Here is a 15,441-nt window from a genome sequence, read left to right on the forward strand (position 1 = left end):
AGGGTAAATCCTTTCTTCGTTCTGAAAAGAGTTAGATGCAAGGTATATTTAGACATTTGTTTAAGCCAGAAGGAAACGTATAATAAATCTGGAAAGGTAGAACAGATTGCTAAGGCCTGAGAGTTGTGTGTGTTTGTGCACTTGACACTTACCATCTCAGGGGCATCATCACAGTCTAAATCATCAGAGCCAGGTTGATTGGGGTGTGTCAGGGGGTACCTTTATTTAACCAGGCAAGTCAGTTAAGACCAAATTCTTATTTACAATGGCGGCCTAGGATCAGTGGCTTGTTCAGGGGCAGAACGACAGATTTTTACCTTGTCCGCTTGGGCAGTCAATCTAGCAACCTGCCGCACATACATGGAGAAAACCAACACAGAACATTATCTAACTAAAATATTTGATAGGACACTGACTTCACAAGGGTGTTCGTGCACCTGACACTTACCATCTCAGGGGCATCATCATAGTCTAAATCATCAGAGCCAGGTTAATTGGGGTGTGTTAGAGGGTCCAAATTGGGGTGTGTCAGGGGGTTCTAAATTAGGAACACATGGAGAAAACAAACACAGAACAAAATATTTGATAGAATACATAACACTGACTTTACAAGTTGTGAGGCTAAAAAACTGAATGTCTGTGCAATGTATGTTTGTGCACCTGACACGAATCATCTCAGGGGCATCATCATGGTCTAAATCATCAGAGCCACGTTGATTGGTGTGTGTTAGAGGGTCCTAAAAAATTAACAGAGAAAACCAACACAGAACAGTATCTAGTGAAAATATTAGCTAGAATACATGACTCTGACTTCAATTTGAGGATAAGAAACTGAATGTCTGACTGTCTATGTATGTACCTGACACACGACTAAATCCTCATTAAGCTCTATATAATCAGAGCCATGTTGATTGAGGTTTGTAAGTAGCTAGCTAGAAACTAGATACTGAATACAAACACTGACAATATACCACCTAGCAAGTAAACTAGCTACTGTATCTAGCTAGCAGAAATAACGTTACAGCTAGTGTATTCATACCAGTAACAGCATAGCATAATAAATTGAACACCCCAAGCAGTAATATGGTTGTAGCTCCATTAAAAAATAAATCTAGTTTTCTAGAACTCACACCTAGCTAAGGCAATATAACAATAATACTTTAATATTCCTGATTGGAGGAAAAGGGAAGTTTTCATCACGCATCCATTTTTTTATATGGTCCCCTTATCACTCAGACTGAAGGCATTTCTTATAAGGGTAAGGAAAATAGCTAATTGTTGAAAACTGCTTGCATCATGTCAACTGCTAATGAAACTGATTCCGTAGCTAGCTGTAAAAAAACAAACATGTTTTTTAAGTTGCTGCAAAGCATAAAAGGCGCCAAGCTCTACGTAACTAAGTCGTGCGCATGGCGGAAAGTTTTAAAAAACTAGGCGCGAGCAAAGAAAATAACGGTTTACTTTGTTTGCATTTTGCAGCACAAGCAAAATATCACCAAACATGTATGTATGCACTTGTGAATTTTTTTGAAGGGACATCAGAAATTGTTCCAGTGGAACATATTGAAGAGTTTGATGGGACGTGCGACAATGTGAAATAATGTATTGTTAATTTGCAGCTCACTGGAAGGAGACATCCCGCCTATGTCATGGTTCTGGATGATAAGCTAACTCACGTTAGCTAGCTAACGTTCCCAGCTAATGACACAGTATAACGTAGCTAGCTAACAAGATATGGTTAATGTTATCAATCGTTAAACTTAGTTATACAAAAGTAATACAGCCAAGACATTGGCTATAACAATAACTAATGTAGGTAAGCGTTAGATAGCCAATGAGCTAGTTGTATCACTTAGGTTCACTAGTATGCGTAGGTAGCATGCTAATCACTGGCTAGGTATGCTTTGTTGTGAAATTGACTAGCTAATTATATCTTTGCACAAAACCTGTAATTTTCTGACTGTAGCTATGTTACTCTACCAGAGTGTGTCACAGAAAAATAATTGAGCCGAGTCTGGAAAAAAAACATCAGGCAGACATAATGACCAGTATATCACCTCAAGTAAGTTTCTAACACTTTGTAGCATTAACGTTAGTTGTGCAATTTAAGTTGATGCATTAAAGGTGAATTTAACCCTGTCTCACCTACTTAATGCAGTAATCACTAATATTAGCATAAAACTTTCTTTGATTTCTCCTCAAATCAAATTTTATTTGTCACATACACATGGTTAGCAGATGTTAATGCGAGTGTAGCGAAATGCTTGTGCTTCTAGTTCCGACAATGCAGTAATAACCAACAAGTAATCTAACTAACAATTCCAAAACTACTGTCTTATACACAGTGTAAGGGGATAAAGAATATGTACATAAGGATATATGAATGAGTGATGGTACAGAGCAGCATAGGCAAGATACAGTAGATGGTATCGAGTACAGTATATACATATGAGATGAGTATGTAAACAAAGTGGCATAGTTAAAGTGGCTAGTGATACATGTATTACATAAGGATGCAGTCGATGATATAGGGTACAGTATATACGTATGCATATGAGATGAATAATGTAGGGTAAGTAACATTATATAAGGTAGCATTGTTTAAAGTGGCTAGTGATATATTTACATAATTTCCCATCAATTCCCATTATTAAAGTGGCTGGAGTTGAGTCCGTGTCAGTGTGTTGGCAGCAGCCACTCAATGTTAGTGGTTGCTGTTTAACAGTCTGATGGCCTTGAGATAGAAGCTGTTTTTCAGTCTCTCGGTCCCAGCTTTGATGCACCTGTACTGACCTCGCCTTCTGGATGATAGCGGGGTGAACAGGCAGTGGCTCGGGTGGTTGATGTCCTTGATGATCTTTATGGCCTTCCTGTAACATCGGGTGGTGTAGGTGTCCTGGAGGGCAGGTAGTTTGCCCCCGGTGATGCGTTGTGCAGACCTCACTACCCTCTGGAGAGCCTTACGGTTGAGGGCGGAGCAGTTGCCGTACCAGGCGGTGATACAGCCCGCCAGGATGCTCTCGATTGTGCATCTGTAGAAGTTTGTGAGTGCTTTTGGTGACAAGCCGAATTTCTTCAGCCTCCTGAGGTTGAAGAGGCGCTGCTGCGCCTTCTTCACGATGCTGTCTGTGTGAGTGGACCAGTTCAGTTTGTCTGTGATGTGTATGCCGAGGAACTTAAAACTTGCTACCCTCTCCACTACTGTTCCATCGATGTGGATAGGGGGGTGTTCCCTCTGCTGTTTCCTGAAGTCCACAATCATCTCCTTAGTTTTGTTGACGTTGAGTGTGAGGTTATTTTCCTGACACCACACTCCGAGGGCCCTCACCTCCTCCCTGTAGGCCGTCTCGTCGTTGTTGGTAATCAAGCCTACCACTGTTGTGTCGTCCGCAAACTTGATGATTGAGTTGGAGGCGTGCGTGGCCACGCAGTCGTGGGTGAACAGGGAGTACAGGAGAGGGCTCAGAACGCACCCTTGTGGGGCCCCAGTGTTGAGGATCAGCGGGGATGAGATGTTGTTGCCTACCCTCACCACCTGGGGGCGGCCCGTCAGGAAGTCCAGTACCCAGTTGCACAGGGCGGGGTCGAGACCCAGGGTCTCGAGCTTGATGACGAGCTTGGAGGGTACTATGGTGTTGAATGCCGAGCTGTAGTCGATGAACAGCATTCTCACATAGGTATTCCTCTTGTCCAGATGGGTTAGGGCAGTGTGGTTGAGATTGCATCGTCTGTGGACCTATTTGGGCGGTAAGCAAATTGGAGTGGGTCTAGGGTGGAGGTGATATGGTCCTTGACTAGTCTCTCAAAGCACTTCATGATGACGGAAGTGAGTGCTACGGGGCGGTAGTCGTTTAGCTCAGTTACCTTAGCTTTCTTGGGAACATGAACAATGGTGGCCCTCTTGAAGCATGTGGGAACAGCAGACTGGTATAGGGATTGATTGAATATGTCCGTAAACACACCGGCCAGCTGGTCTGCGCATGCTCTGAGGGCGTGGCTGGGGATGCCGTCTGGGCCTGCAGCCTTGCGAGGGTTAACACGTTTAAATGTCTTACTCACATCGGCTGCAGTGAAGGAGAGACCGCATGTTTTCGTTGCAGGCCGTGTCAGTGGCACTGTATTGTCCTCAAAGCGGGCAAAAAAAGTTATTTAGTCTGCCTGGGAGCAAGACATCCTGGTCCGTGACTGGGCTGGATTTCTTCTTGTAGTCCGTGATTGACTGTAGACCCTGCCACATGCCTCTTGTGTCTGAGCCGTTGAATTGAGATTCTACTTTGTCTCTGTACTGACGCTTAGCTTGTTTGATAGCCTTGCGGAGGGAATAGCTGCACTGTTTGTATTCGGTCATGTTACCAGACACCTTGCCCTGATTAAAAGCAGTGGTTCGCGCTTTCAGTTTTACGCGAATGCTGCCATCAATCCACGGTTTCTAGTTAGGGAATGTTTTAATCGTTGCTATGGGAACGACATCTTCAACGCACGTTCTAATGAACTCGCACACCGAATCAGCGTATTCGTCAATTTTGTTATCTGACGCAATACGAAACATATCCCAGTCCACGTGATGGAAGCAGTCTTGGAGTGTGGAGTCAGCTTGGTCGGACCAGCGTTGGACAGACCTCAGCGTGGGAGCCTCTTGTTTTAGTTTCTGTCTGTAGGCAGGGATCAACAAAATGGAGTCGTGGTCAGCTTTTCCGAAAGGGGGGCGTGGCAGGGCCTTATATGCGTCGGGGAAGTTAGAGTAACAATGATCCAAGGTTTTTCCATCCCTGGTTGCGCAATCGATATGCTGATAAAATTTAGGGAGTCTTGTTTTCAGATTAGCCTTGTTAAAATCCCCAGCTACAATGAATGCAGCCTCCAGATAAATGGTTTTCAGTTTGCAAAGAGTTAAATAAAGTCGTTCAGAGCCATCGATGTGTCTGCTTGGGGGGGGATATATACGGCTGTGATTATAATCGAAGAGAATTCTCTTGGTAGATAATGCGGTCTACATTTGATTGTGAGGAATTCTAAATCAGGTGAACAGAAGGATTTGAGTTCCTGTATGTTTCTTTCATCACACCATGTCTCGTTCGCCATAAGGCATACGCCCCCGCCCCTCTTCTTACCAGAAAGATGTTTGTTCCTGTCGGCGCGATGCGCGGAGAAACCCGTTGGCTGCACCGCCTCGGATAGCGTCTCTCCAGTGAGCCATGTTTCCGTGAAGCAAAGAACGTTACAGTCTCTGATGTCCCTCTGGAATGCTACCCTTGCTCGGATTTCATCAACCTTGTTGTCAAGAGACTGGACATTGGACATTGGCAAGAAGAATGCATTTACAAATAGTTATGTGGTTAATAATTATGTCTGAAACACCTCCAATCAGACTAAATGAGACTAAAAAACACCACAAAGTGTCAATTGGTGGATTTTGTCTTTAAAAAATATGTCCCCTATTCATGTCTAAATTTGTAAATTGTACAAATAATCTTTGTCCTTGTGTTTATACCCATATATACTGTGATTAGGTTCAGTTGTAGGTGTATCTCTGAGTAGGTGCAGTTGTATAGTGTCTACCAATCTGTTAGTTGAATAAATATTGCATGCAAATGTCATGATAGCACATTATGTTCTATATTTTCAGAGTTGCCAGGTTTGCTCCAGGAGGTGAAAAACCTAAAGAGGGAGCGAATGAGACACACAACTTCAAAGGGTGTCAGTGTTTGGTTTAAGCATGATGACCATAATATGAGGAGTAGAGATTGAGAGTAGGAAAGATGATGAGAAGTTGGAAGGTGTACCGGCTGTTTGAAGAAGAAGACCAAGGTGCAGCGTGGTACGTGTTCATGATTTAATAATAGAACTGAACACTGAATAACAAAGAGCACGAACGAAACAGTTATGTCTGGTGCAGACACAAAAACAGAAAACAACTACCCACAAAACACAGGTGGAAAAAGACTACCTAAGTATGGTTCTCAATCAGAGACAACGATAGACGGCTGCCTCTGATTGAGAACCACACCCGGCCAAACACACAGAAATAGAAAACAGAATGCTCACACCCTGACCAAAACAAAATAGAGACATAAAAAGGATATCTAAGGTCAGGGCGTGACAGGAGGTGGTTGAGTGAATCTATCCACTTTCTCTGTCTGTCATATTGTGTGTTCCCAAACATGGCTAGTGGATCCACACCAATCTCCAAAACTCACAATGGTAGGAGAGGAAACACAGTTTCTAATGGTGTGTGTGTTTGGTTTAAGCATGATGACCAGAATATGAGGAGTAGAGATTGAGAGTTGGAGGAATGATTAAAAGTTGTAAGCTGTCATACTGTGTGTTTCCAGACATCAGGGCTGGTGGATCCACACCCTTCCTCCAACCCCCAAAAGCAGCACTCCAAGACATAGCTGTCAAAACCCTCCCAGACAGCATGGTAGAATGACTTCAAACCTTGAGCTGGAAAGCGGGAATGCAAACTAGTCACAATTTGAATACAAAAGCAGGTGTATTAACATTGTAACAATACAGCAAGCAGAAAAATACTGCATGCATGTGCAATTTTGCTTAATTTAACATAAATGTTTTATGCATATTGTAGTACAATGATAATTTGTCTGAAGTGTTTTAACTAATAGAGCGCCATATAGGATTATGCAAAACATAGTCACGAAACTATTTCTCGTTAACTACTAGAACTAGCTAACGAAGTACATCAAGCAAACAACGAGTCATGGCAGAAAGGATTACGAGAATGGTTTTATAATTCAAATTTGACTTACTTAAAGGGGGGGGGGGGTTCATCGAAAAATACTTTTAACCTCATAAGAACATTTGCCTAGGCAATAGCCTTTACCAGAGACAGCTTTTTGGTTAGTTGGATCAGTATTTAGACTTCTGCCATTTTATTTCAAAATGTGACATTTACAATTATATCTAGAATGTATGAAAAACTAAGTATTTATCCTCACTTTATACAACAAATGTTGTCTCGTCATTTAATTGCCCCAAAACAATCTGTTTTGCTTTAAAACATGTTACAAAAATCAAACTACTCGAGCTTATGTTTTCTTCAGTTTGTCATCTGGTTGATACTCTTCCTCTTGGTTCAAAGATTTGTAAGTAGGTTCTGACTCTGACCCAAGTCGCGCCCCGGCGCGGATTAATCGAAAATGACTTCCTGGATTTTAATGAAAACATGACCAATATCATTGGGAAATATTAGGCTAGGTCAATATTTTAGCAGGGTAATCTTATAGAGATTTTAACTACAAGGACTATTGCAGTGATTGGAGGCACCGGTGGTGTCTTTTGAAGGTATTTATGATAAACGTTGACATTAAATGGGGTTTCTTTGGGAGAGGGAGAAGTAGAATTCGGCGATGAGCTAAACTAAATACTGATCCAACCAACAAAAACTGTCTCTGGTGAAGGCTAATGCCTAGGAAAATGTTCTAGTGAAACACCTCTAACATAGTTGACTGAAACATTAAACAAGGCAATACAAAGAAAGATACGAGTTGTATAGTTACCACTAGTGCTGGGGGATAGGACTACATCCATCATCAATGGCGACGAAGTGCCAATGTCAAAAACAATGTTTTGTTAGTCGACTCAATAAATTCTGTTTTCAGCAACTTTTTACAATCACGGATAATGATGTTAATAAACTATTCATGTGTTCTGCAAAGTACTAATATCGGTAACAATACTGGTTTTGTCCGAATACTCGGCACACCCCTATTAAAAACATACTGGGGATGATTGCGCTAACAAGGCAAGGGTATTTTAGAACAGGTGCACACAAACTGCAAGTCAGCAAATCCTAATATTAAAATACTGTATTGATTTCGATGTCATTTTTTAAAATATATTCTAATATCATGCAAAAAAACAAAGTTTCTGTCCATAACAACAACAAAAAAGGTTTAAAAGTTTGAATACACCTAGTATTGATAACTAGTACAGTACTGTAAAAAGACCACATTTTGACCACAGCTTCTAAAGGCCCAAAATCATGTGTAACTGGCTTTTTTTTCTGATGTTTTACTGGTGGAACTGGCAGGTGTTAAACTCCATGCGAACATTATCACTCGACTGAGCAAATAACCATCAAAGTGATATTTCTGAGCTCATGACAGCTCTGTTTCCCAGAGAGGTAATCATCATCTCTTTGTTGACAGAAAAAAAATTGAATGCATTCTGGGACCAGGAGGCAAAGAAACCGCTGTGCCCAACCAAAGTGTCTGCCATTTGCAGTAAGTTGCTTAGTAATTTTTTCCTATAAATAGTGTACAATAATATGTAGAATTATGAAAGATAAGACTTTTACTTCAAAATACAGCAGAACTGCTAGTACTGTAAATGGCCAAAAAGGGGTTTTGTAGTTTATTTTAGTTATTTATTACAAGAGTGTGAATGTGTGTGTGTGTAACCTGATCTCAGGTCAATTAGTTTGTGCCAAGACTGTTGATTAATTTGGGGTTAGGCAGGCCATTCTGTACTCAAAGCAAATTTGTTAAAACCCTCTTTTCTTTTTCTCAACAGCGTTTTTTTATTATGCGAAACCAGATGGAGAAGAAGGAAGTCTTAGAAATAATTATATCGAAGCGTAACAATGAGTCGAAATTGCTTAAGAAGTCCAAGATTTAGGTTTAAACTAGTAACTTGAAGGCTAAGGCGTAACTTTTTTATTTGTTAACTCAGTGAAAAAGTATTTAAAAAATGTAATATGATGTTCTCGTATCTTAATGTACACTGAACAAAAAAATGTGGGTCTACTATAGTTATTGCTGTTGTATCACTATAAGATTGCTATAATATTACTGTAAGATATACCATTTGTACAGTTGAAGTTGGAAAATTACATACACTTAGGTTGGAGTCATTAAAACTCATTTTTCAACCACTCCAAAAATGTCTTGTTAACCAAACTATAGTTTTGGGAAGTCGGTTAGGACATCTACTTTGTGCATGACACCAGAAATGTTCCCAACAATTGTTTACAGACAGATTATTTCATTTATAATTTACTGTATCACAATTCCAGTGGGTCAGAAGTTTACATACACTAAGTTGACTGTGCCTTTAAACAGCTTGGAAAATTCCAGAAAATGGTGTCATGGCTTTAGAAGCTTCTGATAGGCTAATTGACATCACTTGGGTCAATTGGAGGTGTACCTGTGGATGTATTTCAAGGCCTACCTTCAAACTTAGTGCCTCTTTAACATCATGGGAAAATCAAAAGAAATCAGCCAAGACCTCAGAAAAAATATTGGTTCATCCTTGAGAGCAATTTCCAAATGCCTGAAGGTACCACGTTCATCTGTACAAACAATAGTACACAAGTATAAACACCATGGCACCACGCAGCCATCATACCGCTCAGGAAGGAGACGCGTTCTGTCTCCTAGAGATGAACGTACTTTGGTGCGAAAAGTGCAAATCAATCCCAGAACAACAGCAAAGGATCTTGTGAAGATGCTGGAGGAAATGGGTACAACAGTATCTATATCCACAGTAAAACGAGTCCTATAGCGACATAACTTGAAAGGTCGCTCAGCAAGGAAGAAGACACTATTCCAAAACTGTCATAAAAAAGCCTGGGGCGGCAGGGTAGCCTAGTGGTTAGAGCGTTAGACTTTTAACCGAAAGGTTGAAAGTTCAAATACCCAAGCTGACAAGGTACAAATCTGTCGTTCTGCCCCTGAACAGGTAGTTATCCCACTGTTCCTAGGCTGTCATTGAAAATAAGAATTTGTTCTTGACTGACTTGCCTAGTTAAATAAATTGGGACAAAGATTGTATTTCTTGGAGAAATGTCCTCTGGTCTGATGAAACAAAAATATAACTGTTTGGCCATAATGACCATCGTTATGTTTGGAGGAAAAAGGGGGATGCTTGCAAGCCAAAGAACACCATCCCAACCGTGAAGCACGAGGGTGGAAGCATCATGTTGTGGGTGTGCTTTGTTACAGGAGGGACTGGTGCACTTCACAAAATTATATGGCATTATGAAGAAGGAAAATTATGTGGATATATTAAAGCAACATCTCAAGACATCAGTCGGGAAATTAAAGCTTGGTCGCAAATGGGTCTTCCAAATGGACAATGACTCTAAGCATACTTACAAATTTGTGGCAAAATGGCTTAAGGACAACAAAGTCAATGTATTGGAGTGGCCATCACAAAGCCCTGACCTCAATCCCATAGAAAATTTGTGGGCAGAACTGAAAAAGCGTGTGCGAGCAAGGAGGCCTACAAACCTGACTCGGTTACACCAGCTCTGTCAAGAGGGATGGGACTAAATTCACCCAACTTATTGTGGGAAGCTTTTGGAAGGCTACCCGAAACGTTTGACCCAAGTTAAACAATTTAAAGGCAATGCTACCAAATACTAATTGAGTATGTAAACTTCTGACCCACTGGGAATGTGATGAAAGAAATAAAAGCTGAAATAAATCATTCTCTCTACTATTATTCTGACATTTCATATTCTTAAAATAAAGTGGTGATCCTAACTGACCTAAAATTGAATTTTTACTAGGATTAAATGTCAGGAATTGTGAAAAACTGAGTTTAATTTGGCTAGGGTGTATGTAAACTTCTGACTTCAACTGTATGTCTTTTTTGTTGTTGTTGCCTGTTTGCCTTTTATTTTGGCATTAATATGTGTCACATATTAGTTTGCAAACAATGTAAACAAATAATAATAATTGATTTAATAAAGCTGCATACAAACATGTTCTCTTTTTTGCTTTCTTGAGTAAGGCAGCTCCAAAATTCAGGTGTTTCTGCCTAGCTCAGTGCTTTCTGTGGTGGTGCAGCCAGCAGACAATCCGTAGCGTAGGGGTTGGTAGTGTTCTTTAGTTACACTTTGATTGGCCCAGTATTCTGTCTCTCATGGGGACACTACGTCACCGCAAAATCTACGGGAAGAGCTCGAAAATTCAAGCCCCTTGGGGGCTGCCATAGAGTTACATTAGAAGGGCCCATCCAAGAAGACTCGAGGTCATTGGCCACAGATGAAATTACTTCAAATCACGTTATATCTACAGTAGCTTTGATTGGACTGATCATGTCAATCATACTTTGAAAATCTTTTTTTCCTCAGGAATCTACACACAGTACCCCATAACGGACAAAGCAAAAACAGGTTTTTAAACATTTTTGCTCATGTATTTATTTTATTTTATTAACCTTATTTACATACGTATTCAGACCCTTTGCTATGGGACTCATTTTTCAGACCCTTTGCTATTCAGACCCTTTTGCTATGTGAAATTGAGCTCAGGTGCATCCTGTTTCCATTGATCATCCTTGTTTCTATGACTTGATTGGAATCCACCTGTGGTCAATTCAATTGATTGGACATGATTTGGAAAGGCACACACCTGTCTATATAAAGTCCCACAGTTGACAGTGCATGTCAGAGCAAAACCCAAGCTATGAGATCGAAGGAATTGCCTGTAGAGCTCCGAGACATGATTGTGTCAAGGCACAGATCTGGAGAAGGGTACCAAAAAATTTCTGCAGCATTGAAGGTCCCCAAGAACACAGTGGCCTCCGTCATTCTTAAATTGAAGAATTTTGGAACTACGAAGACTCTTCCTAGAGCTGGCCGCCCGGTCAAACTGAGCAATCAGGGGAGAAGGGCCTTGGTCAGGGAGGTGACCAAGAACCCGATGGTCACTCTCACAGAGCTCCAGAGTTCCTCTGTTGAGATGGGAGAACCTTCCAGAAGGACAACCATCTCTGCAGCACTCCACCAATCAGGCCTTTATGGTAGAGTGGCCAGATGGAAGCTACTCCTCAGTAAAAGGCACATGACAGCCTGCTTGTAGTTTGCCTAAAGACACCTAAAGACCATGAGAAACAAGGTTCTCTGGTCTGATGAAACCAAGATTGAACACTTTGGCCTGAATGCCAAGTGTCACCTCTGGAGGAAACCTGGCACCATTCCTATGGTGAAGCATGGTGGTGGCAGCATCATGCTGTGGAGATGTTATTCAGCACCAGGGACTGGGAGACTAGTCAGGATCAAGGGAAAGATGAACGGAGCAAAGTACAGAAAGATCCTTGATGAAAACATGCTCCAGAGCGCTCAGGACCTCAGCTTGGGGGCGAAGATTCACCTACCAATAGCACAACGACCCTAAGCACACAGCCAAGACAACGCAGGAGTGGCTTCGGGACAAGTATCTGAATGTCCTTGAGTGGCCCAGCCAGAGCCCGGACTTGAACCCAATCGAACATCTTTGGAGGGACCTGATAATAGCTGTGCAGCGTCGTTCCCCATCCAACCTGACAGAGAGGATCTGCAGACAAGAATGGGAGAAACTCCCCAAATACAGGTGTGCCAAGCTTGTAACATCATACCCAAGAATACTCGAGGCTGTAATCACTGCCAAAAGTGCTTCTTCAATGTAAAATGTACAGGGTCTGAATACTTATGTAAATGTGATATTTCCGTTTTTTATTTTTCAGAAAATCTGTTTTTTGCTCTGTCATTATGGGGTATTGTGTGTAGTTTGGTGAGGGGGAAAAACAACAACAATTTAATCAATTTTAGAATAAGGCTGTAGTGTAACAAAATGTAGAAAAGGTTGAGGGGCCTGAATACTTTCCGAATGCACTGTTTGTATACTGTAGCTAAGAAAGTAATACTAAGTGTATGTTGTGTAGTAAGCTGTTAGTAGCCCATGTGCCTCACCATAATAATTTGGTCCCTTTTCCCCTCATTTAACCTAAAGTTCTGACTTGGTGGTGCACATGTAGCCTTTTTGAGAAATGTCATTATTGAATATCATAAGAGGTTTAATTGTCTGCTTATATGCCCCCTTTATTTATCCTACAGTGCTGACTTGGTGTACAGGGGGAATACTGTAAGATTGGCCCATGTTCTGAATTCTGTCTCAGTACATTTCAAAAGTTCTGAACAAATAGTTATATTATCTACATATGTTTTAATCGAAATTATGATTGCCTCTTGTCCGCTTGTCTTCCCCTTATGCCATAGTCTGTACATCTCAATTGTAAATAGAAACCACATTTGTTTGAGCAAGTTAGCCATATCAAATATGTTTTTTTTTAAGGCAGTAAATTAGGTTTAATTAAATGTTTTGCTGCCAAACAAAGCTGCCCTGATAGCCATGTGTAGCGTTGGTAAGGTGTTGGGACTCCGCTGTTGGGACAGCGTTATGCAGTTTGTGAGCACTGTTTGTAGCCGTTATAGTCAAATGAATGAATGTATTGTTTAATGTTGTGTAGTGGCTTTAATTTTTTGTTGTTGTTGAGTTTTCTCAGCAAGCTGTACATGCTTAAATCGCCACTGCAGTACACACTTCTATTTTTTGTTGGCCTAGGCTACCTATGCTACGTAGCACAAAGCCTTCCTCAGACCACTTGTGGAACAGCTAAGTGCGTCGTTAGATGCTTTTTTGCCCTCCTGCATCACATAATACACAGAAGATCTCCGCTAAAATGGTCTTGTGATAATTGTTTGTGTTTCTGCTGGTCAGAGGGAGCAGGCTCTTCACGCCAAACAAATCGGGAGAAGAGATGTGACTTCTTGTCCGGCGCTCGACGTCGCCCACAGGTCACGAAATTTTGTCAGCCGGTGATTGTCTAGCAAATAACTGTCGGTCTCACGGTAATTGACTGTTAATTTACATAAACACATTTACCATCTACTGGCTTCCACACAAGCCACTTGGAACACCTACATTTTAAGAAGTTTAATAAATCCATGTAACATAGCCAACACCTTCACAATAAATCCATTATGTATTGTAGACAGGTCTAAAGAAGCATGATATGAAGAAAATGTTGTCTATTTCAGAAGAAAATAATAGCATACTCTGAGTTGTCATGTTTTGTCCTGATGTGGCTATGCCAAATGGCTGTGGGCTACACTAGTTAATTTAGCAGGCAAGATTTGCTTAGAATTCCGTGGCATTTATAGCATGAAGAATTCAATTGAACAATGCTGAATAAAATATAAATATTTTCTCCAAATTATTTGAGGGAGTGTGCACGTGGCTATTCTGTGTTGAGCGGTTAACAATGAAATAGGTACTCCTATATGCTTAATGAATAGTTATTAATGTATTCATTAGTTGTTCTACAAACGCTCGGCTATATGTTTTGATGTGTAATACATTGTAAGGCTGCATGATGAGACTAATGATTTGAAAAAGTCGCTTGAAAGGCATGAGCTCTGCTTTGTTTTTTTGCGCATGCACTTCAATAGTCTCTCATTAACAATTTGACAAGCACTTGATAATGCCGTGAATTTCACAGCGGCATCCCCTTTGTGCCAGTATGTTCCATTAGCGCGAAAATACCATTATCAAAGTGACCGCAAATGTGATTATGCATGTAATGATTGTATTATAAAGGTGCATTTTTATGGTGAAAATGATCTTCCCCAAACTTGAAACTCCCACGATGCTTATGAATGCTCAACTAGCCTACCTGGTTAAATAAAGGTGAAATAAATAAATATATATATATAGGCCTATGGGCTAGGCTAAATGAGGTGTGCGACTATGATTCGAAAAAGCCGGGGGGAAAGCAGATAATATATAATTCACACGTGATTGGCTAATACTATCACCCATCAGACTATTCTTGATTTAATATTGGCTTTACATATGCTAAATCATATGTGTGAATTGTTTTTGATTTAGAATGGACCATTATCATGCACCTGTTTGGTCATCTATGCACTTAAATAGTGAATGGAGGATGCTTTTCATGTGGTTTATTTTCATGCCAGCCGGGTAGGCTATACTCCTGGCTATACTCCTAAAGAAAAACAATGTGCTTAATATTAGGAAAGTTGAGAAATAAATATAGTAGGCCTAGTCTATAGACCTCATGGGCTCTCAAGAAGTGTTAGATCCGATTTTCTTTTACATTTGCATTGATGTCAGAGTGATTAGAGGGACAAAAGAGTGTGAGTACCAGGGCACTTAACACGTCTGGTAGGCTATTAATGACCATCAGCAGCCTCAGATTTTGGAGAAGCCTAATTACCAAGACTAAATTTGGAATTTGACTGCCTTCATGACTTGTGACCACCAGTGTGGTGTTAATACAGTCACCCCAACTGCCCTAATCATGAGGCACACCTAGACTCCATCACTACCCTAATTACTTCCCCTTTATATAGCACTCCTTTGTTATCACCCACCAGGCAATATTGTTTATGTTTCCATGTTAGACGCTTCCCTTGGTTTGTATCGGTCCATGTTCTTCGTAATTAAACTCACTAACTACGCTTTCTTCCTGACTTCCTGCATCTACGTTACACTTGTTTTGCTCTCAAAAAAAGTGTGGGGTTGAAAGGAGTGATTTACTGGGGTAGCGGTAAATGTAAAAGTGGACCAACTGAAGGGAAATATTTCCAGTGTTTGTAATGTTTGTTATTTGGTGTGATGCAGATTGGGTGGT

General features: G+C 40.8%; 1 long non-coding RNA gene across 1 annotated transcript; it reads left to right on the forward strand.

The window, feature by feature from the left end:
- The first annotated feature begins 3,010 nt into the window (after positions 1-3,010).
- LOC115135162 (uncharacterized) lies at positions 3,011-10,731 on the forward strand. The gene is made up of 4 exons (XR_003864452.2): positions 3,011-3,130; positions 5,627-5,818; positions 8,169-8,243; positions 8,533-10,731. It is a non-coding gene; the product is annotated as an uncharacterized LOC115135162 (long non-coding RNA).
- The last annotated feature ends 4,710 nt before the right edge of the window (positions 10,732-15,441 follow it).

The sequence above is a fragment of the Oncorhynchus nerka genome, linkage group LG10 (genome assembly GCF_034236695.1).
Source record: "Oncorhynchus nerka isolate Pitt River linkage group LG10, Oner_Uvic_2.0, whole genome shotgun sequence".
Taxonomy (NCBI): Eukaryota; Metazoa; Chordata; class Actinopteri; order Salmoniformes; family Salmonidae; genus Oncorhynchus; species Oncorhynchus nerka.